Source organism: Molossus molossus, unplaced genomic scaffold, assembly GCF_014108415.1.
Source record: "Molossus molossus isolate mMolMol1 unplaced genomic scaffold, mMolMol1.p scaffold_m16_p_14, whole genome shotgun sequence".
Classification (NCBI taxonomy): Eukaryota; Metazoa; Chordata; class Mammalia; order Chiroptera; family Molossidae; genus Molossus; species Molossus molossus.
In genome coordinates this window covers 52,835,267-52,856,698 of record NW_023425349.1, presented here as the reverse complement: position 1 = coordinate 52,856,698, position 21,432 = coordinate 52,835,267, and the positions used below count along the sequence as shown (strand labels likewise).

At 42.4% G+C, this 21,432-nt stretch overlaps 1 protein-coding gene and 1 pseudogene across 2 annotated transcripts in view; one reads left to right on the top strand and one right to left on the bottom strand.

Moving 5' to 3' along the window:
- LOC118629312 overlaps nt 1-20,121 on the top strand; it is an 86,949-nt pseudogene extending 66,828 nt beyond the window's left edge.
- Nucleotides 1-21,432, bottom strand: part of KANK1 (KN motif and ankyrin repeat domains 1) — a 196,159-nt gene that overhangs the window by 165,989 nt on the left and 8,738 nt on the right. The gene's annotated exons all lie outside the window — the stretch shown is intronic.

Sequence of the window (21,432 nt, the reverse complement as noted above, 5' to 3'; positions counted from 1 at the left end):
AGGTACGGCTTGGAGACAGTCAGATAATGAACTTAGCTACTGAAAACAAATTCCAGCCTACTTTCTGAAGAGGAAACAGCATAATGGGTAGGAACTGCCGAAGCTCGCGGGACCTTGCATCTGTCTGCCTCACCCAGGCTGTCAGGAACTGGAAAGGCCCCGTTCTGATTGACTGGGCTGGAAGAACCAGCCTCTGTCATCCTGACCCCTCAGCAGGCAGCCCTCTCCTTCAGGCAGGATGGTCCAGACCTCTGAATGTGAGCCAATGAACACTATTTGGGATTCAAGTAAGTCAAGTAATTCAGGACTAGAAGGATAAAAATATATATGATATGTATTAATCTTTCCATTTTATAGGCCTCGTCCAGGGGCATAAGAGGTTTCCAGGGCATATCAAGTACTTAGACTGTGCCAGACACTTTAAATGCATCATGCATGACTTGATCTATTCCTTACAAAAAACCCAGGAACAAACTGCCTAGTGTTCATTCTTCGGATGAGGAAACTGAAGCTTAGAAAGGTTAAACAACAAGTTACACATCAGTACACCTAAACTCTGAATCCAAACTCATGCACTTAACCAGGGATTAACTTTAAGGATGTACAATGATTCACAACAGATTTTAAAAACAGCTATGACTCCTCCAAGTGCCCTGGAAGTTTAACAAATTGCACCAACAAAATTAATGATTACCTGCTTTTTTCAACAACCTTTGTTCCTGTATATGAATGAAAGCCCCTCACACTCAGCTTTGCCTCTGACTCTAAGTCCCAATATCTTCCTGGCACTGGTTTCAAAGCAGTGCGAATATTCAAAAGTGCCTTTCTTTTCAAAGAGTTGCCATCACTGCAGGACAAAATCCAATTCCCAAACTGTCGTGACCAGTGACCGCATGGTGCCAGATGCCCCATTATCTTCTGCAAGTCATGGGGCCTCAGAACACAGCCACCTCCCAGCCCCCTCCTGCAGCTGTGTACACAAGGCTTATTACACTACAACCGCCAGTTTTGTATTCTGGCCAAGAGATAAGAAAAACAGAGTTGATTGAGATGCCGTGTTGGTAAGGAAGTCTCTGATCTACTCCAGAAACCGGAAAGTACATTTCTTCACTGTAAACTCAGGCAGTTTTACCCTCTTCCAAGATGTTCCAATATTAGCGATGAAGACTGCATTTTACTAGCAAACTGTATGCCCAAGCCAAGTAGCTGGCGAAAAGCAAGGTTCAAATGAGCAAGGTGTAGCTTCTGAATCTCAATGATATATCTAAATGTAAAACAATTAGACAAAGTAGAACGGTGGTTGCCAGGAGCTGGGGGAGGGGAAATGGGGATAGTTTTGACAGGGTGCTAAGTTTCTGTTTGGGAAGATGCAAAATTTCTGGAGATAGATGGTAGTGATGGTTGTACAGCAATGTAAACGTACTTAATACCACTGAATTGCACACTTTAAACATTTAAAGAGGGAACAACAACAACAAAAACCTGGGACTCTCCGGTCGGCAGGCCGACGCTCCAACCGCTGAGCCAAATAGGCCAGGGCTCAAAATATTTTTTTAAATTGATTTTTAGAGAGCGGGGGAGGGAGAAACATCAATCAGCTGCCTCCTGCACGGCCCCTACAGAGTTTTGAGCCACAACCCAGATATATGCCGTGACGGGGAATTAAGGTGGCAACATTTCTGTGTCCAGGGAAAATGCCCAACCTGGCCACACAGATCAGGGCGGATGCTTCTTTCTTGAAACCTCTCACTTGCAAAGAGAAATGAGAACACAGCACCTTTTAAAATAAAATCACTGAAAGGCCTTGGACCCATTCTAGGCACTACTGGGAAGTCTTTAAGCCTAAGGGGAGCCAAAGTCCTCCTGGAGGCAGCCCACCCACTATTTTAAGATCTTGATCTTGTTACAGACTGAATGTCTGTGCCCCCTCCAAATTCATATGTTAAAACCTTAACCCCCAATGTAACGGTACCTGCAGGTATGGCCTCTGGGAGGTAACAGTTTGAATTCTTTACCTTCAGGAGAGAAAGAAGAGTTTCCAAATGATTCACTCTTGACTCACCTTTTGGGCACCACAGTTCAGGTGGCCATTTAGACAGGTTCTCTTCTCTCTCTTGGTGTCACAATATAATATGGCAACAGTCTGGCTCACATCGACACCCATACACAGACAGAAGTGACAACTGTTTTTTCCACTTTATGGGCTATTTCAGAGGGATACACTGAGGAGAGATGCCAAAAGGCTGTCATGGTTCAGAATGAAACAGTCTGTGGTGCACTGCAGTCTCCTTTTTCATCTCAGACAAATAAAGGCTTTTCACTGAAAGAAAATCCCCAGTCTGCTGCACTCCAGCTGACTACTGATGGACACTCTACTTTCATCACCTGGGAATGAACCACGAGACGCATCTCAAATGCCTCAGTCCCCACAGTCACATCTTCTCATCCAACCTCAAGCTTCAAGAGTTTTGCTTTGCAGTCACTGACCTATTTAATCATTTTTTCCCCCTTCCTCAAGGTTAAATGTTCAGATTTGTAAGCTAATTTTGATCCCCAAAGTGAATAATTAAGGACTTCATACCCCTGTTTTGGCATCTTGTTTCCCCCATTGGAAAAATAAATAGTAAACCTTGAGTCAGAAAACTCTGACCTATACCAACAGTGTGCTTCTTTTGAATCACATAAAGCTCTGATTGGTTTTCTTAAAATCCTGAATAATTCATTTTTAAATGTCACTGCCATTTGGGGGGGGGGGGGTTAATATCAATATCAACAGTAAAATAAAAACCTGACCCTCACAAAAACAAAATCATGTTAGAAAACCCTTATCAATTAAAATAATTGATACTGTTATAATAATCTGGCTATTACTTAACAGGAAAGGAGTGAAGACTGGATGAAATAGGCATGCCACGTATACAGCTTTGCCAGGAAGCTGCAAGTTAACACTCTCCAGGTCTGTTCCCCGAAAGTTAATGGGGGAAGAGACTAGACAAAGGCGGTTTAGACACATGCCCAGTAAAGTGTGGATGACATGGGAAGGTGCTTACCTGTCTGTCACAACTGGGAACAAGTCAGTGGCCAGAAATGGAGTGGCCACTACAAGGGTGAAAAATCTGAATACCAAAACTCCTAAACAAAGGAAGGTCTGACTCCTGGCTTGAGGGGCTCTCACACTCTGCATCCGCCTTTGTGGCCCATGGCCATGTGGACTCCACACAATGGACTGACGGACTGAATCTAGCCTGATGCCTGACACCACACAGGACTCAACTTCACCATGGAACGGAAACTCTGGACACTGGCCTTGCTTCTAGCTTGGTTAAATCCACAGCTCCCCCTTTGTTAGGACTGGATTAAGGGAACTGGGACTTTAGAACCTAAGAAATGTAATTCCATCTCCTTCTCCATGGGGGCCTCTGGAGATGCTTATTCCAGCAGCGCCCCAAGAACCTCACTCCCACTAGTGTTGGGGGAATTGGACCGATGGAATTCTCCAGTAATAGTATTATAATCAAACATGAATAGACAGGCAGATCAACAGAACAGCAAAGTCAGGAAATGGAAACACAAACTGTGGGATTTGGTCTATGACAAAGGTGGTCTTTCCAATCAAAAGGGATAAATGAATTATTAAATAAGTGGTTGAGAGAACCAGTGGTCATCTTTTAAAAAGTGAACTGGGATCTCTACTTACTAAAATTAATTTAAGATGGATTAATAATTTAAATATAAAAACTGAAACCAAAGACGTGTCAGAAGAAACACTGGATGATTAAAAAAATAGTTTTAGAGTAAGGAAGGTCTCTTCCTCTTTATGGCCTTAAATTCAAAGGCCTTACAATAAGCAGCTGATAAATTCATCTAAATGGAGAAATGCAACATAACCCAAGTCAAAAGATGAGCAGTAAGTTGGGAACAACTCCAATTCTTATCATAGATAAGGGCACGTATTTCCTTACACATAAAGTGACAGAACTTGATCACTAACAGCGCAATAGCAAAGAATAGATCAGGTCACAGAGAGGCTGTCACAACATTCATAAAAAGATGCTTAACCTCCTATGAGAAATGTAAATTAAAACCACGAGATACCATTTTTCACTTATCAGATTGGCAAAGATTAAGAAGTTTGCTAGCATCCCATGCTGGCAAGGATAGAGAGGTACTTGTGCACCTTGCTGGTGAGAGTATATATATTAGCACAGCTTCTATGGGAGACATTTGGGGTGATACCTATTTCAAGTACAAATGCACAGAGCCTTTCACCGGTAATTCCAGACTCAGGACGTTATCCTATGTGAGCAAATTAATGTACGTACAAAGTTACACTTTGCAGCACTGCTGCAAATAGCAAAATCAATAAGAAGCTGATTCAACAAAATATGGAGTATCTGTAAAAAGAAAGACTATGCTGCTGTGTTTAAAATGATAAAAATATAGGAAAATCTGTATCAGTAGAAGGAATCTCAAGAAGTATTGTTATATGAAAAAACAAACAAGGTGAATAACAGTGTGTAAAGGACATTATTATTTGTGATTTTAAAAGAAAGGGAGGAGATAATAATATACACACGTACACTTTTTTATATAAGAATAGGGCACCGCCCTGGCCGGTTTGGCTCAGCGGTTAGAGTGTCGGCCTGCGGTCCAGAGAGACCTGGGTTCGGTCCCTGCTAAGGGCACGTACCTCGGTTGCAGTTTGTCCCCGGCCCTGGTTGGGTCTGGGCCATGCGGGAGGCAACCACTTGATGTCAATGTTTCTCTCTCTCTCTCTCTTCCTCTCTATCCCTCCTACTCTATCTGAACAAAAACTGGAAAAATGTCCTCGGATGAGGATTAAAAATAATAATAATAAATGAATGAATGAATGAATAAATAAATAAATAAACAAACAAACTTAAAAAAAAAGAATAAGATACCTCTGGAAGGAGGGCACTGGTTGCCTCTGAGGAAGGAATATGGTAGTTTGTAGCAGGAATTGAGAGGCTTTTTATTTTACCTTTTAAAAGCTTTTAAATTCAAGCCATGTATTATCCATTTAAAGATTATTTTTATTTCGACAGAAACTATAAATAAAGCTTAAGAAATTCACCAGAAAATGGAATAAAAAGACCATGACCTAGAAAACAGAAAAAAAACAGGTAAGAAAAATCAGGATTTCTTCAGAAAGACCAATATTTAAAAACAAAATTCAATCAAGAGAATAGAAAGTTATCAAAGATAATTCAAAAAATTTTTCAATAACTAAAACACAAATTTCTAGATTAGGAAGGTCACTCTGTACCCAGAAAAACCAATGAAAACAGATCAATCAGAATACTTGGGCCAAAGGAAAGATCCTAAAAGTTTTTAAAGAGAAAATTTTAGGGAGCAACCTTTTCGAAGTTCTGAGGGAAAAGGATTTCAAACCTAGAAGTGTATACGTAGCTGAACTATTGGGGAGGAGGGAGGAAAACATTTTAGAGATGCCAAATCTAAAAAAATGTGAATCCCACGTAACCTCTCAGAAGCTGCTGGTCAGTGCCCTCTACCTACCACGGTAAGAGACCAAGAGAGACCACAAGGAAAGGACACCATGGGATCCAGGAAAGAGAAAAGAAGAGTATCTCTGGGCTGATGAAGACACCAAAAGGGACACCTTCAGGAACTGATCAAACAGACGACTACCCTGAGGTTTTAGGGTTAGGCTTCAATTTGGGGGTGAATCACTGAAGAGTACATAAGCCTAACAAACAAAATTACTAACTCTGGGTGAGAGCAAGCCCATGAGGAAGAAAATACTCAAATTACATGTCTCAGCTGTGAATTACTTTCATGTCACAGTAATATAAACATTCTATTTTAAGCAAATAAAAAAACTGTATTTATATTAGAAGAATTTGAGAAGAGTGTTGGGAGAAGTTATGAGTTATATTCTCATCTTCCAAAGTATGAAAACGGTAAATCAAATTTGGATTTTTAAAAATCAAGAAATGAGCCCAGCCAGTGTGACTCAGTGGTTGAGCATCGACCCATGCACCAAGAGGTCACCAGTTCGATTCCCAGTCGGGGCACATGCCCAGGTTATGGGCCAGATCCCCAGTGGGGGGCATGCAGGAGGCAGCCAATCAATGTTTCTGTCTCTCTCTCCCTCTCTCTTCCTCTCCCTAAAATCAATTTAAAAAGAAATTGAAAAAAATAAAATAAAAATCAAGAAATGACCGTTATAAGCATGTTTTCTCAAAATATTGCCATTTTCACAGGTCAAAACCAGTCAAATGTCAGTATTTTCTTACAGTTCACCAACATGAGACGAGCAATAAACTATAAGAAATCAGACTGGTAGAGGTGTGGCAGAAGCTACTGTTTTCATTTACAATTGTTGTAGAAAAACTTGATTTTTAAAGTATACAAACACACATACAAAACACTGTTTAAATTTTTCAGAGTTGATGTTCAAGGTTTTTCACACTTGAGAATCAATCATGGGCTAATTTGCACAGCCCGATAATAAAAGCCATATCTCAGACAGCATCTAAGAAGTCTGTGGCTTTTAGCCTACTGCTGCTGGTACTGACCACCGACTACCACCACTTGTGGGCTGGGAACTCAGGCATCACCTGGCTAATTGTACAGAGCAAGAAAAGAGTGGACTTTTTGAACACTTTTGACAATCCACTATGGAGTCACTGACGTTTACATCAAATGCTCTGTCAAGACTCAGCTAATGGGGTGTAACAGGAATGCCCTTGGGAAGGGCTGGGAACACCCAAAACCACAAGTCTGGACACTTAGATAAGAATTCCAATTAAGCATTCAATAAGCATTCCATGGGGACGCTGAATATAACTGAGACCACCACCCACTGTGGGCTATAAGAACTCAGAGCCCGACCACTCCACACTTGAGCTTAGCTGTACTGTGGGCCACGCTCGGAGCCCTGCCAGAACCCCCCCTCCTCCCACTGACTGCATCCTGCAATGTCACCAGCGACCGGGACTTCACACAGGATGCTCGCTCTGCTAGTTTCTATCACATAAGCTCCTCCCTCAGTGTGTAACCTGCCTGTGACTCTACTGGCATACGGGGGAGGTCTCCCCCAACAAACCTGGCATGATGGAAAGACACACGTGTGTGAGTGACTGACCCCTTTCCGGGATGCTCCCCTGCTCACGGCACTAACCCATTTGGGAGAAATGCCTCAGACCCATACCAGGATGGTCACACTCCTCCAACAGTGCAAGATTTTTCAGATTTTCCTAAGGAACTTGGTCATTTTTATCATGTTAAAATAACGAAGATCACAAAATAAAATTTATACGTAGTTACGTGCGGAAGAAAATACTCAACAGACACGTCTCAGCTGTGAATTCAATTAAATCAGCACGTTTGTGTCTTCTAACACCTTACCTCGTAGGAGGTGGAGTTAACACCGTGTGTGGGTTGGTGTGCAGAACTTAAGGCTATGTGAATAGGAAACTGAAGTAATTTGTAAAAACCCATGGCTTCAGGCAATCATACTTAAACAAATCTGTCATCCTTCCGAGGACGAATTCAATTTGTTAATAAACGAGTTGTGCTGTTTCTAAGGAGTCACGGTGAACTCCCCAATTCCAGTTCTCGTGGCTAAGCAGCAGCCAGGGCAGAGGGGCAACGGGCTACTCTGTTGCTTCCTCTCCTAGATCTCGATGCCGTATCACCACAGCCCTGTGTGCACACAGGTCCAACATTTACTGGGCGCATTAACTCAAAACTGGCCAACTCAGAAATAGGAGATTCTGCAGATTTTTGTAATCTGTGTGACAGAACTCAAGACTGTTCAAATTCGAGAGTGCTCCAAAAATGTCAAGCAAAATTGAAGTTCCAGGAAGATGCTTAAACCTATGGCTTTGAATACCCCCTAAAATTACTCCCATCTGAAAAGCATGCACTAGGCTATCAATTCTTATGTGTTCAGATTGAACACCCTGCCATTAATTCAATCCTTTTGGGTTTTAGCCAACAATTCCTTTTATTGAACCGCTGTGTCAAGAAATTCTTTCAAAGGATATTGTCAGAAATTAGGGTCCTTGGGTTTAAGAAGCAAGAGTGTGGGATTGACGATCACAGTTTTTACAAGTATATCAATACTTGTCTAAGTGTAATTCAATCTAATAAAAACCTACAGAGAAACAGAACACCCAAAATTACTGTTTCAGAACAATGATCAAACTAGTAAATTGCATACTACCTGAAACGATAGTGCTAATCTGGCTGCAATTCAAAAGAAAACCAACTACAAGGTAAGACAAACAAATTATTTTATTTATTTATTTATTTATATTTAATCTTCACTTGAAGATATTTTTCTATTTTTCTTCAGATAGAGTGGGAGGAAGGGAGGGAGAGAGAGAAATATTGAAGTGAGAGGGACACATCGACTGGTTGCCTCCTGCAGGACCCCGACCAGGGTCAGGGACGAACCATAACCTAGGTACGTGCCCATGACTGGAATCAAACCCACAACTCATTGGTCTGCGGGCAGACTCTCTAACTGCTGAACCAAACTGGTCAGGGAGTAAACAAATCTCTTTAATAAACTATTCCTTTATGGAGAGTGGCTTTGTATTCTTATATACCATTCACTTCCAACGGTTAATTAAAGGGTCTAACAATAAAAGGCACTGTTATTGTAAAAAAAAAAAAATTACAGAACAAGTTTTCATCAAGTGAAGGCTGAGGAAAGGGAAAAAGAGAGAAAGGGTTGTATCCATTTACCTTTATATTGAAGCAAGGAGTCCCTACCACAACTGAGCACAAAACAGTTTTTGGCATTCTGGCAGCCAAAGCAGAAAACAAAATATGACTTAATACAACTTTCATAACTGGGGGAAAAAATAACACGTGCCTGTTTATCAGCGATATCAATGTTTTCCTCACAGTGAACTGAAACATACTCTTCCTCACATGAGGGATTCTGAAGGCACAGTGAATCCTTAGCAGTTCATTCAACAACCAAAATCTATTAAGTGCCTTCTATCTTTCCAGGCTGTGCCCTAGGAACTTGGTAAGTGTCACCAACAAACCAAATAAAGGTCTCTGCCCTGGGGAAGCCTCTAGTCTACTGGTGTAGATGGACGATACAGATAATAGGTAAATTACATTATGCTATGGGACAAAGGAAAAGGAAAGGCTGGATAAGGGAGATCAGGTGTAGCAGCAAAAGGCAGATTACCATTCTGAATCTCAAGGTATTGGGACGATGACATCCCAGCGAGGACGAAGCTGAGTAAGCAGGGAGATGAGAAGGCTGCTTCAGGCAGAGGTACCCATGCAAAGGCCGGGGGGGGGGGGGGGGGGGGGGACGACACACAGGCAGGACTGAGGAAGAGCATGGGGCCAAAAAGGGCTGCTGAGAGACACAAAAGGGATCATGAAGTATGAGAGTTTTCTGTGGCTGTTTCTTAAACTATTTCCCATCTCTCAATAATGTAAGCTGAGGACATCCATCCATCCATACATACCACCTCAACAGAAGAAATTAGAGAGCGAAAAGGAAGTATGGCATTTCAAGGACCCAATATTTCGATGGGACTAGTGTGTAAAATCCTTTAGAATTTCATGAATGAACACTATTTCTCCAAAACAAATTTTCATGAATAGTTGGAGCAGATCAAGTGTGCAGGAAGAACCCAGAGCGCATTCAACATCACCAACTGAGGGTCGGTCCACTTGCTGTAAAAGGCAGCCAAGCAGAGATGTCAACATTCACATAAAAATTACAGAGCCTATCCAACACTCTTGACTAAACAGATGACCCCCAATTCATATGAAAAGGTGCGAGGGTGAACCTGCAGAAATGGCTAAGATCCCTCCCGCACAAAGACTTCTGAATCTTCCCGGCATGCAAATGGTGAATGACAATCAAGGCACTGAAGTTCTGTATCTCACAGTAAGTATAATTATAATTTGCTCTATTTCTTTAAAAGATTCCAATTTTGTACATTTTAAATGGTAAGACAGACACTTCCCAGTAAGGATATTTGCAATAGCTCAGCAATTTCATTTTTGAAAGAAAAATACCAGGGCGTATTTACTAGGCCCTAACAAACTTTCATTAACCAAAAGCCCCCATTTCACTACCTTCTCTTGAAAGAACCATCTGCCTTTCATTGGGCCCTATTACTTCAAGGAATTTAAGCAAAAAACAATGACCAGTGAGATAGCAGTAATATATGAAAAAATTAAGAACTGAAAATCAAGGTAACAAGAGTAATTTCTTGATTAAAGCACAGATCCAGACCTTTGAGAAACAATGAGTGGAAAGTCTCCAAGTTGTGGGTGCAGCTTTCCAGCTCATAAAAGATTAATCATTCCTCTATACAAAAATTAGACCTTGTTTTCCATATCTAGGCAGATTTCTGAAGCATAACCTTTCCAAAATAAACTCTGAAATACAGATTTAATCGATTCTAAAACTGTTTCTGCATCAGCATACAGCCATTAAAGCTCTGAATTAAATATAGTTCGCAGTTGTGGTAGATTGTGTTGATGTTTCCATTCTTTGCTGCCCTCCCATAAGAGTATTACACCTCCCATAGAGTATCCAGATGGAGGAGTTCTACTTCCCTACCTCACTGCTTGCTGGCAGGCTTAGCCACATGACTTGCTTCAGAGATTGGTCATTTCCTTTCTTACTCCCATGTGAATATGTCCCAGACTGAGGTGGCCCATTCAGCCTGCATCTAGAAGATGACCCTTAGAGCAGAGCCATAACTATCATGTAATGTGAACAAGAAATTAAAACAGGTTGTTTTAGGCTACTGAGCATCTAAGCTGAGAAATGAAACCAACACTATTATTTTTTTTAATGTTTTAATGCTCAATAAAGTAATTAATACTAAGAGCAGCCTAATGAAGGTAGATGGACATGTAGGTCTTACTGCCAGTGAATTTTCAGGCCAGCCATCTGCATAACAAATACAATAAACTAAAAATAACATCTGCCTTTTTCTAATTAAAATTTTTGCCTTATAAATATGTGCTTTAGGGGGAAGGGGGAAACTTAAGTTACTGACCTTTGGAAGACCTTCTTGAGAACAATGGGAGGTTCAAAGAAGATAAAGTTCAACAGCTCACCCTTCCCCAGTCCTGTAATTAATCTCTAACTGATAGGGGACTAAAACAAGAATCAAGGTTATAAACTTAACCTGCCTACCAGTCTCCCAGCAAAACAAGGAAAGGTAATAGCCTGTGATTTTATGGGATGTAGAAATCATTCCCCAAAATAGTCTAGGTTCATTTTAGCTTTTTAGCATTAGTCTCTGACTGGAAAATTTACCAGTAAGATCTGATACAAATAGTTTTTCAAATGATCGATTAAAACAGAACTTGAGCCCAGCCAGTGTAGCTCAGTGGACTGAGTGTTGTCCCATGGACTAAAAGGTCCCAGTTCAATTTCCAGCCAGGGCACATGCCGGGGTTGCAGGCTTGATCCCTGGGGGTGAGGTGGGGGATGGATGGGGGCAGCGCATGTGGCTGATCCATGTTTCTCTCTCACATCAATGATGTTTCTATCTCTCTCCCCCTTCCTTTCTCTAAAAAACATCAATAAAACATATATTTTTAAATATTTTTTCTTTATTGATTTTAGGGAGAGGAAGAGAGAAACACTGATGAGAGAGAACATTCATTGGCTGCCTCCTGCATGTCTCCCACTGGGGATCAGGCCCACAACCTGGGCATGTGCCCTGACTGGGAATCAAACTGGCCACCTCTTGGTGCATAGGTCGATGCTCAACCACTGAGCCACACCAGCAGGGCAATAAAACATATTTTTAAAACAACGGAACTTGATGAAATTACTAGAACTCTCCATTTTCCCCTAAAAACAACAACAATGCCAAGTCTCATAGCTACTCTGATGAATAACATAAATTCATTGAAAACTTAACTTCTGAGGGGAAAACATTCACCACCACCTCTTGCAAATTTGTGATGAGGTCTTGGCAAGGTGGACAACCAAAGAAACTCAGAAACTTATTAGGACTAAGTTGAAAGGTTGTCATATCCAGAGGCTGTGGGGTGAGTCTGTTTTAATTGGGCAGAAATAGCCCTGGCCGGTTTGGCTCAGCGGTTGGAGCGTCGGCCTGTAAACCAGAGTCCCAGGTTCAGTTCCCACTAAGGGCACGTACCTCAGTTGCAGTTTGTTCCCACCTTGGTTGGGGTCGTTTGGGTGGCAACCAGTCGATGTGTCCCTCTCACATCGATGTTTCTCTCTCTCTCCCCCCTCTCTCCTTCCTGCTCTATCTGAAGACAAATGCAAAAATGTCGAGTGAGGATTAAAAAAAAAAAATCAAAAGAAGTCACAGTGAGGTGCCTAGTGAAACGTAAATGGAAATGCTAAGAAATCCCATACAGGCATAAACCAAGTTAAGGTTTACAGACCCTGAGAACTGTAAATCTATAGTTTACCCCAAGAGACTGGGAGGGAAATAATGCTACACTCCTCCTTGAAAAGTCCTGAATCTGAGGCCCATACTTCTCTCTACCAGCCTTAGCAAATCCACAGTAGATATCAGAAAAGTTATTTGCACTGCTGTTTCAATCAAGTTAGGAACAATATTCCTATAATTTGATACAAAGTTATACCCAGAAGATGTGACTCATCTGTGTTTGGGGAATTATTCCATAATCCCAAAATGGTACAAAGTAACAATAGGTCCCTCTGCAAAACTAGTTTGTGACGGATCTTGGTAAGAGCTCAGGGAGACTCAGCAAGAAGTCAGGGTCGAGCTACTGTGGCTGCTGTTCGGAAGTAGACATGAGAGTCTGATTTGGTTGGGAGGGAACAAAGAACCTTGCCCCAAATACTAGCTGAAAAAAATGGGAGGAGCAGACATTCAGCAGAACACGTGGTAAGATGACAACCACTTTTTTTCTTCACACACGTTTCCCTTTCTAAAAAAATGCACTTGACCTTAACCCTGGCTGCTTTGTTTCCTACAGAATCCCAGCCTCCCTGGCCACAGCTGACTGGACCACAGGGGAAAGGAAGCCTAGGCTAAGCCAATCAACAGGGAGGGAGAGAGGGCTGGAGACAGGGAACTAAAGGTATATAAAGGAGTTAGGCTTGAAATGGGAGGTCACGATAAACAAGGGCTCGGCTGCATTTTCTACCACATGTGAGATGAAGCAGAGAAAGATGGTCTCTAGACAAAGCAAAGGAATGGCACAAATGTTGGAGACACAACAGTGTGAATGCCCCAAAGAAATCATAACCTCAGGCCCTAACTCCCCAATTCCCAGGACTGGTGGGGCAAGGATGCTATTGGGTTTCACTGGGTTCCTTCCAACAAATTCCTTATTGTTGATGCTGATTTGTCAGGGCCCTTCCCAGTCACTACATCCCTTGCACCATCCCCTGCCCTATTCTGACTTCTGTCACCATTGCTTATTTTTTGCTTTTTGTGCTTCATATGAATGAAATCATACAACATGTACATTTGTTTCTTACTTCTTTTACTCAATAGAGTATCTATGAGATGCATCATGTTCTGTGTAGCAGTAATTTGTTCTTTGTTATTGCCATTTAGTATTTCTTCACACAACAATACCACAGTTTCTTTACCCATCCATGGATATTTGGATTGTTTCCATCATTCCGTTATGAACACTTGTAAAAGCTCTGGTGCACAGATGCACTCATTCCTGCTGGCCACATACACCTAGGAGTATAAGTACTGAGACATGGCATGTGCATTTGTTCAGCTTCACAGATTAGTCCAAACAGCTTTCCAAAGGGGTTAAATCAATGTACACTTCCACCGGCAGTGCATGAGAATTTGAACTTCTCTGTATCTCCATTAATGTTTGGTTATTTTAGAGTGGTTTAATTTGCATCTTCCTAATGATTTTTTTCTCTTTTTAAATTTAGTTTTGTGGTTTTTTTTAATTGATTGGTAGCTATTCTTTACAGATTCTGTGCAAGTGCTTATTAGATATATGGATGACAAATATATTCTACTTGGTGATTTGCCTTTTCACTCTTAATTTGTACTGCTGAATCAAAGTTCTTCATTGCAATGAATGCAAGAATAGGCAAAATAGCACATGTTGCTGGGAGAAACAGACCCAGTCTTCTTGGTCTATACAGCCACTGATTTAAGGAAAGTTAACTACTATATGGGACCCAGCCTTTGTATAACCTTGGACTATGACTACAATGTTACTATCCTCACTTCCCCAAAGCTTCAAATACAAGGACTCACCACTTTAACAACCTGTAGTGTGCCCACCCACCCGTTTATCAAGTGTATTTATGCATTATACCCTGGAAACATTGTTATAAACAGTGAATGGTTTGCAACACCAACACCAGCCCCTGAAAGTCCCATAGCATGCTTCCAGCACAACTCAGCATAACCTGCAGTCCTGTAGAGTATTTCCCAGAAGAGAGTTCCCAGAGTCAAGTACCCAACACCTCAACAACTTCCCAGCAATGACCAGGATCCCATTATTCTAAACCAGTGAAATTCCTTGGCCTGAGGCAGCAGGAGCAGCAGCAAGCTTCCCATCGGTCTGCTCATCTCCTCTGTGCACTCCCTCTCCTTGTGCCCAGGTTACAGGCAGAGAAAGATGACTTTGCTCGGCTAGTACTGTGGGGGAGCTTGAAGAGAAGAATGGTGGCCTTTAGTGGAGTTGGACCAGGTCCCCAAGCCTGCCTTTGCCCTTTTACTAGTTCCCAGGGTTCTTCTTCCATCCACTGTGGGCTACCTGAGATCACAGCCCATTCTCTGCTCCTCTAGCCATTAGCAAACAAGACAGCTCTTTTAAGATTTTTTTCCCCCAGGGAGTTTTGTAGTCAGGAAATACTATATCCTGGGTGTTCATTCCTTTATCTTCCGTCCCTGCGCTCCCATTCCTTTCTCCTCCCCCACACACCTGGCAGGATGCAGAATTAAGATTCTAGAGCTCAGGAGTCTACCCACTGCCCTACGTTGAGCCTCCTTCCCTTCAATATGACCAGACTAAAAATAAAGGTAAAAATGGGGAAGAAATGGGAAAGAAGAGCTCTTCTGAGTCACTGAGGGTCAAGGAGAGAAAAGGAGATGCTTAGGATGAGGCAGCTGCCATGGACTCTATACCCCCAACCCAGCCTGGGACCCAGGCTTAAAATACAGATGTCAAGTGAGTCCCAGCTGTAAGTCAGGACTCAGATCAGATAAACAGATGAGCAGTTATTTGGTTAAACACTTTTTCTTTTAAAGAAAATGTCTCAAACTATAAACTATATAAACTTCAAGCCCCTTCCGAAGTATTTCCTCCCTTCTCGAGGAAAGTTGACAGCAGGAAAGAGTGAGTTTTTTCCATTGTACTAAAGCAAATACGTGAGTGAATTATGGGCTAAGAGTCCTCATGGTCTTCTTACTCATTCTTGACTTCAAGAGGTGGACCGCTGGCACACCCCTCCCAACAGCAGACCTGAGCCGACACGGAGGCCCTCGGTGTCTGCGTGAGAGATGCTGTGGGTCCCTGGGAGGTGTGAGAAAGCACACAGGAGTCCACGAAAGGAAAACGAAGGCCTTAGGTTTTCCTGGTTTCCATGAGCATCCACACAGTAGTAGCCTTTTCTTTCTTGAGGCTGAAAGAACTCCGCCCCACCTCACTCCCAAAAAGAAACAGTTCTCTTTCTCTATTAGCCTAAAAATGGATTAAAACTCTCCTGAAAAAATAGTCCACTGAATTTGGGGAGGATAACTTACAGGACCCTCGTGGTCCAAGTTCACACACACAAAACGGCATGACTGGGGTGGCGCCAACACCAGACTCGGACATGTACCTGGCAGGCAGGGTCAAATCTTGTTAGGACAAATCTCTTTATGACGACAATGTTTTACTTTAGCTGACAGAAGCATGGAATTCCTGATCACCGACGGGACAGGTGACCATGTGGTGGGCACCTAAACCACTATGACAGCTGATGAATCAGGACCTTCTCACAGAAGCGGCAGCCTCAGCATGCTCCCGATGAAATAACACTTACTCATTCAATAGCCAGCGCCCGGCCAGTCCACAGAGAGTGCCCGCTAGTCCTCAAGTCTCTGCACGGCGCCTCCCCCCCCCCCCACGGTCATTCCCAGCACTATGAACAACTCTCAGATCCCACGCTAGACCCACAGCGGCTCCCTTTCCTCCCGCCCCCATAAAAACTTATTAGAACACAAGTAAGTGCATATGACTTCATCAGAGGAACAACCATACATTCCGCCTACTTTTAAAAAAATGTTTTAAATATACAAAATTTTTATATCAGTAACTATTTGAATCGCTTCTCCCACTTGTTACTGAAACCCTGCCAGGGCTAAAAACTTAGTAAGTAAACTCCTCTCCTTGATAGGGATTCGGCAAACTCCCCTTCTACCCCTGAATTATAATTCTGAAAGGAGATCAAAGTGCGGTGTCTTGGGAGGCAGAGAAATCTTATTCAGTCCTCAAGGTCAGAAGCCTGGATTCTCCAAAGACACGTTAGGTATGGCCACCAGGATTTATTCTTGCCACAGAGAGGCCACACAGTACCCACAAATATCTAAAGGTATTTAAAGCCAACAATGTCTGTCCCTTGATCAGCAATACTCCTAAAAATATTTAAGGGAAGATGGACACTGTGCCCTGAATAAGTACAAAACTACATTGCATTCTTTTTTTTTTTTTTTTTAATATCCTCACCAGAGGACATTTTTCTATTTTTTGTTCAGATAGAGTAGGAGGGATAGAGAGAAAGAGAGAGAAACATCAACGTGAAAGGGACACATCGAGTGGCTGCCTCGCGCACGACCCAACCAGGGCCGGGGACAAACTGCAACCGCAGTACATGCCCTTAGCAGGAACTGAACCCGGGTCTCTCTGGACCGCAGGTCAACGCTCTAACCGCTGAGCCAGCGCATTCTTAAAGAAGTATACAATCCTTAAAAGGAAACAACTGAAAACATAAAATAAGTGCACTAAATAAAAACTAAAGGATAAAATTTCAAAAGGACAGCAGGATATACACCAAAACAAACTCAAGCACACCAAATCATGTCAAGGTTCATAAAAACTCATTTCAGAAATAGCCAAAACTCCTAGCACCTGACTGAAGCCTCACAAGGTCCATTTTCTCTGTGTTGACAACCCCCGTTCTTTTTCCCTTTTAAAAATGATGCACTAAACCCTGGCCGGGTGGCTCAGTTGGTAAGAGTGTAGTCACATACACCAAAAGGTTCAGGGATCGATCCCATCAGGGCATGTATGGGAGGCAACCTATCTATGTTTCTCTCATATGAATGTTTCTCTTCCCCTTCCCCTTCCCTCCCCCTCCCTTCCCTTCCCTTCCCCTCTTTCTCCCCTCCCCCACACCTCCCTTTCTCTCCCTCTCCCTCCCTCTCTCTAAGCATGTCCTCTAGTAAGGATTAAAAAATAATAAAATTGCCCATTTTGGCTCAGCAGTGGAGTACCCACCTATGGACCAATGAGTCTTGGGTTCAATTCCAGTCAAGGGCACGAACTTCAGTTGAGGTTCATCCCTAGCCCTGGTTGGGGTTGCGTGGGAGGCAACCAGTCCATGTGTCCCTCTCATGTCGATGTTTCTCTCTCTCTCTTTCTCACTCTCTCTCTCCCTCCCACTCTATCTTAAGATAAACAGAAAAAAATACATCTTCGGGTGAGGGTTAAAAAATACAACAATAATAATAATAAATTAAATTTTATTTTTAATTCCTCACCCAGGATATTTTTCCACTTATTATCAGAGAGAGTGGGTGAGAGGGAGAGAAAGAGGAAGAGAGACAGAGAAACATCTACGCCATAGAGCCACATTGATTGGTTGCCTCTCGCAAAACCCGTTTAGGGCCAGAGACAAACCGCAACTGAGGTTCATGCCCTTGACTGGAAGTGAACCTGCGACTCATTGGTCCGTGGGCCGACATTCTAACTGCTGAGCCAAACTGGCCAGGGCAAAAGTTAAATTTTAAAAAATTATGCACCAAAATCAGAATTTCCTTTTACATTTTCTTTTTAATGTTTTTATTGATTTTTTAGAGAGAGAGGTGGAAACATCAATGTGAGAGAGAAACATTAATGTGTGAGAGAAACATCAATCGGCTGCCTCCTGCACGCCCCCTACTGGGGATCGAGCCTGCAACCCAGCTAAGTGCCCTGACCAGGAATGGAACCTGGACCTCTCAGTCCACGGGACCACACTCAATCCACTGGGCCACACCAGCTGGGCTTCTTTTACATTTTCATGTGGAAATTTAATTCCTGGTCAGCCACAGAGCATGACTCAGACCAATTCCCATCTAAAAATATAACAGAGAATGGCAAAAATCAATAGACTGATTTAACAAATTAGAAGAGTTAAAAGACTAAGACAGCATGAGCAGAGTTTCAGTCTTCAAATATACTGACTACCAATTCTTAGAACCAGTAGAGTTTATTCATAAGCTTCTATTAGTAAATCTCTTGAGATACATCTCCCACCAAATTAAAAGGAAAAAAAAATTAAGGAAAATGAGTACTAGAGCATAAACAGAAAAGCTAGACCAATGTAAAAACTGTCATAAAGCCCAGCCGGTGTGGCTCAGTGGACTGCGCATCCTCCCATGGACTGAGAGGTCCTGCTTCCATTCCGGTCAGGACACATGCCCGGGTTGCAGGCTCGATCCCCAGTGCGGGGAGTGCAGGAGGCGGCCGATTGATGACCGATGTTTCTCTCGCACATCGATGTTTCTATCTCCCTCTCCCTTCCTCTCCCTCTAAAATCAATAAAGAAAAAATATTAAAAATAAATAAATAAAACAAAATAGGAACAAGCAGCTCTGTTGAGAAGAATGGGGGTGGGGGGTTGAGAATGAATGAATCCAAACTTGATTTCTACTTCTGCTCTAATTTTTTCATGTTTTCCCCAAGGCCAAAGTGAGACAGGCTAGTAAACCAGGACATGAGGAATAGGGAAACTGAGACAGATAGTTAAATGGTCAAGCAATTTACAGCCAACTAGTAAATCCTATCTTCCCTAACCAAGAACACTTAAGAGTAAATGGTTTATGCTTCTCCTCCCCAACCAGGGGGCAAATAGCTTAAATCACCCTACTCAGGGAGACAGATAACAAATCCAATTAGTGCCGTTTGCCAACCACACCCAAGGTCAGATTGAGACAGGCCAGTAAAACAGGACAAGTGGAACAGGGAAACTGAACAAACTGACAGAGCCACTCACAGTGGATACAAAAGGGTAAACGGTCAGAATTACTGACAGAAATCTGAACGAATCTAACCAAAAATGTAATGCAGATATAAAAAATGTACATTCCTTGCCTCTAATCAAACCAAAAATTATATAAAATATCAAAAGAACTTTTATCTACAATACACAATAATGTAAACACGCATCACCAGAGACACTTAAGACTTCATCCTGAATGAGTTTGTGAGGCAAAAATGTATCATCTACTCTAAGATCATCACATATATATATATATATATAAGGAGCTTCTTGGTCAGGTTGGGATTCCTAGAGACTGAAACTCCCACGATGAACATCATCTCAGGAGAAGCTATGGCCAAGCCTTTTATCACCTACCACAATCAGCTGGACCTGAATTTATGAGATAATTGCTCCAGAACTCTACCTTGTGATGCTGGTGGTTGCTGGCATTGTCTGGCATTGACTGCATTTCCAGAATGAAAGAACTGATCCAATTCACAACCCTGCATTCTCCTGTGAGTTCTATGTGGTCTACGTAGACTACCGTGATCTCACAGAAATCACGGAGACGATGATTTCAGGAATGGTGAAGCACATTACAGGCAGTTACAAGGTCACCTACCATCCAGATGGCCCAGAAGGCCAAGCCTAGGAGACTGACTTGACCCTACTACTCCGAAGAACTGGCATGACAGAAGAGCTTGAGAAAGTCCTGGGGGTGAAGCTGCCAGAATCGAACCTCTTTGAAACTGAAGAAACTAGCAAGACTCTTGATAATATCTGTGTGGCAAAACCTTCTGAGTGCCCTCTACCTGGGACCACAGCCAGGCTCCTAGATAAGCTTGGAAGTGACATACATCAATCCTATATTCATCTGTGATCACCCCCAGATAATGAGCTCTTTGGCCAAATAAATGGCACCTCTCTGAGCCTCTAGCGGTTTGCCATGAAGAAGGAAATAAGCACTGCCCACAGGAGCTGAGTGTCCCATGGGGCAGCAGCAACCTTTTGAAGAACAGGCCACGTTCTCAGGGGTTAGGGCTGCCCCAGAGCTGGCTGGGGCATGAGCGTCCACGAAGTCACCATGTTTCTCACAGACATCAATAAAACCAAAGCAGTACTTGTTTCCTGCCATGGAACCCGAAAACAAGAAGGAAAATGTAGCAACTGCTGATACACTGAAAAGCACAACAGCTGGCACTTCTGTCTAGAAAATAATAATGACAAGTCACGTAACTCAGGCATCTTTGCACTTCTGCCAAAGACCAGGGGGCTACAAGGACATCTGCGCATGTTGTTGGCCATTTGACTCTCACAATTCAGTCACCAGAAGAGAGAAAAGGAATTAAGAATTCCTTTTCTACTCCTTGTTACCAAATAAACCATTAGTCTCTTAAAAAAAAAAAAAAAGTAAACCAACAAGAACAGTGAGGTTCTTGTGTGCTTCTCAGGGCATCAGATAATTATAAAAAGAGATTAGTATGTCTTCTGAGAGTTAAACTAAGCCCCATTGCTCAATTCCATTAACTAAATGAATTAAAAAAAAAAAAAAAGGCCAACAGAGCTACAGGCTTCCTGACACTTTGAAATATGTAACAGTTCCCAATTAACTGATTGCTTCTGTAATGAAAAAGGCATAGATTAAGTCACCTGCTATGCTCACGCAGAGTGCGTACTCACAGGCAATTCTCATGTGCAGTGACTGCAGTGTTTTAATAAGAGCCTCATTGTCAGGCTTCCCCCATTCCAGACAGTCTGTCGTTCTCCTCCTTCATTGCCAGACACACACACACACACACACACGCACGCACGCTCGCTTTCTCTCTCTCTCTAACAAACCTGAGTTTTCCACCTCTCCTTAGCCTTGTCAAGTATAAACTGCTCTATTTAAAATTATAAAGGTAACTAAGAAAAAGTAAACTAAGTATAATAAGATAAAAATAAGAGGATATCCAATAAATACTCTATTGGAAGGCAGAGGGAAGAGAAGAGAGATGGGAGGTAACACAAACCCCCCTTCTTCCTTAACAGGGAGTTAACAGCAACGGTGAGATGTGCAAAATCAAGCAGTATAGACTGCGACAGTTTAAAATGAAGGATGCAAATTCTTTGACACTCTTCCCATGAAGTGGTAGGTCTATGTCCCCTCCCGCTGAGTCCTAGCAGACTTTTGACTGCTCCAAGCAATAGAGCTTAGTCAAAGGGAAGTTATGTAACTTCTGAGG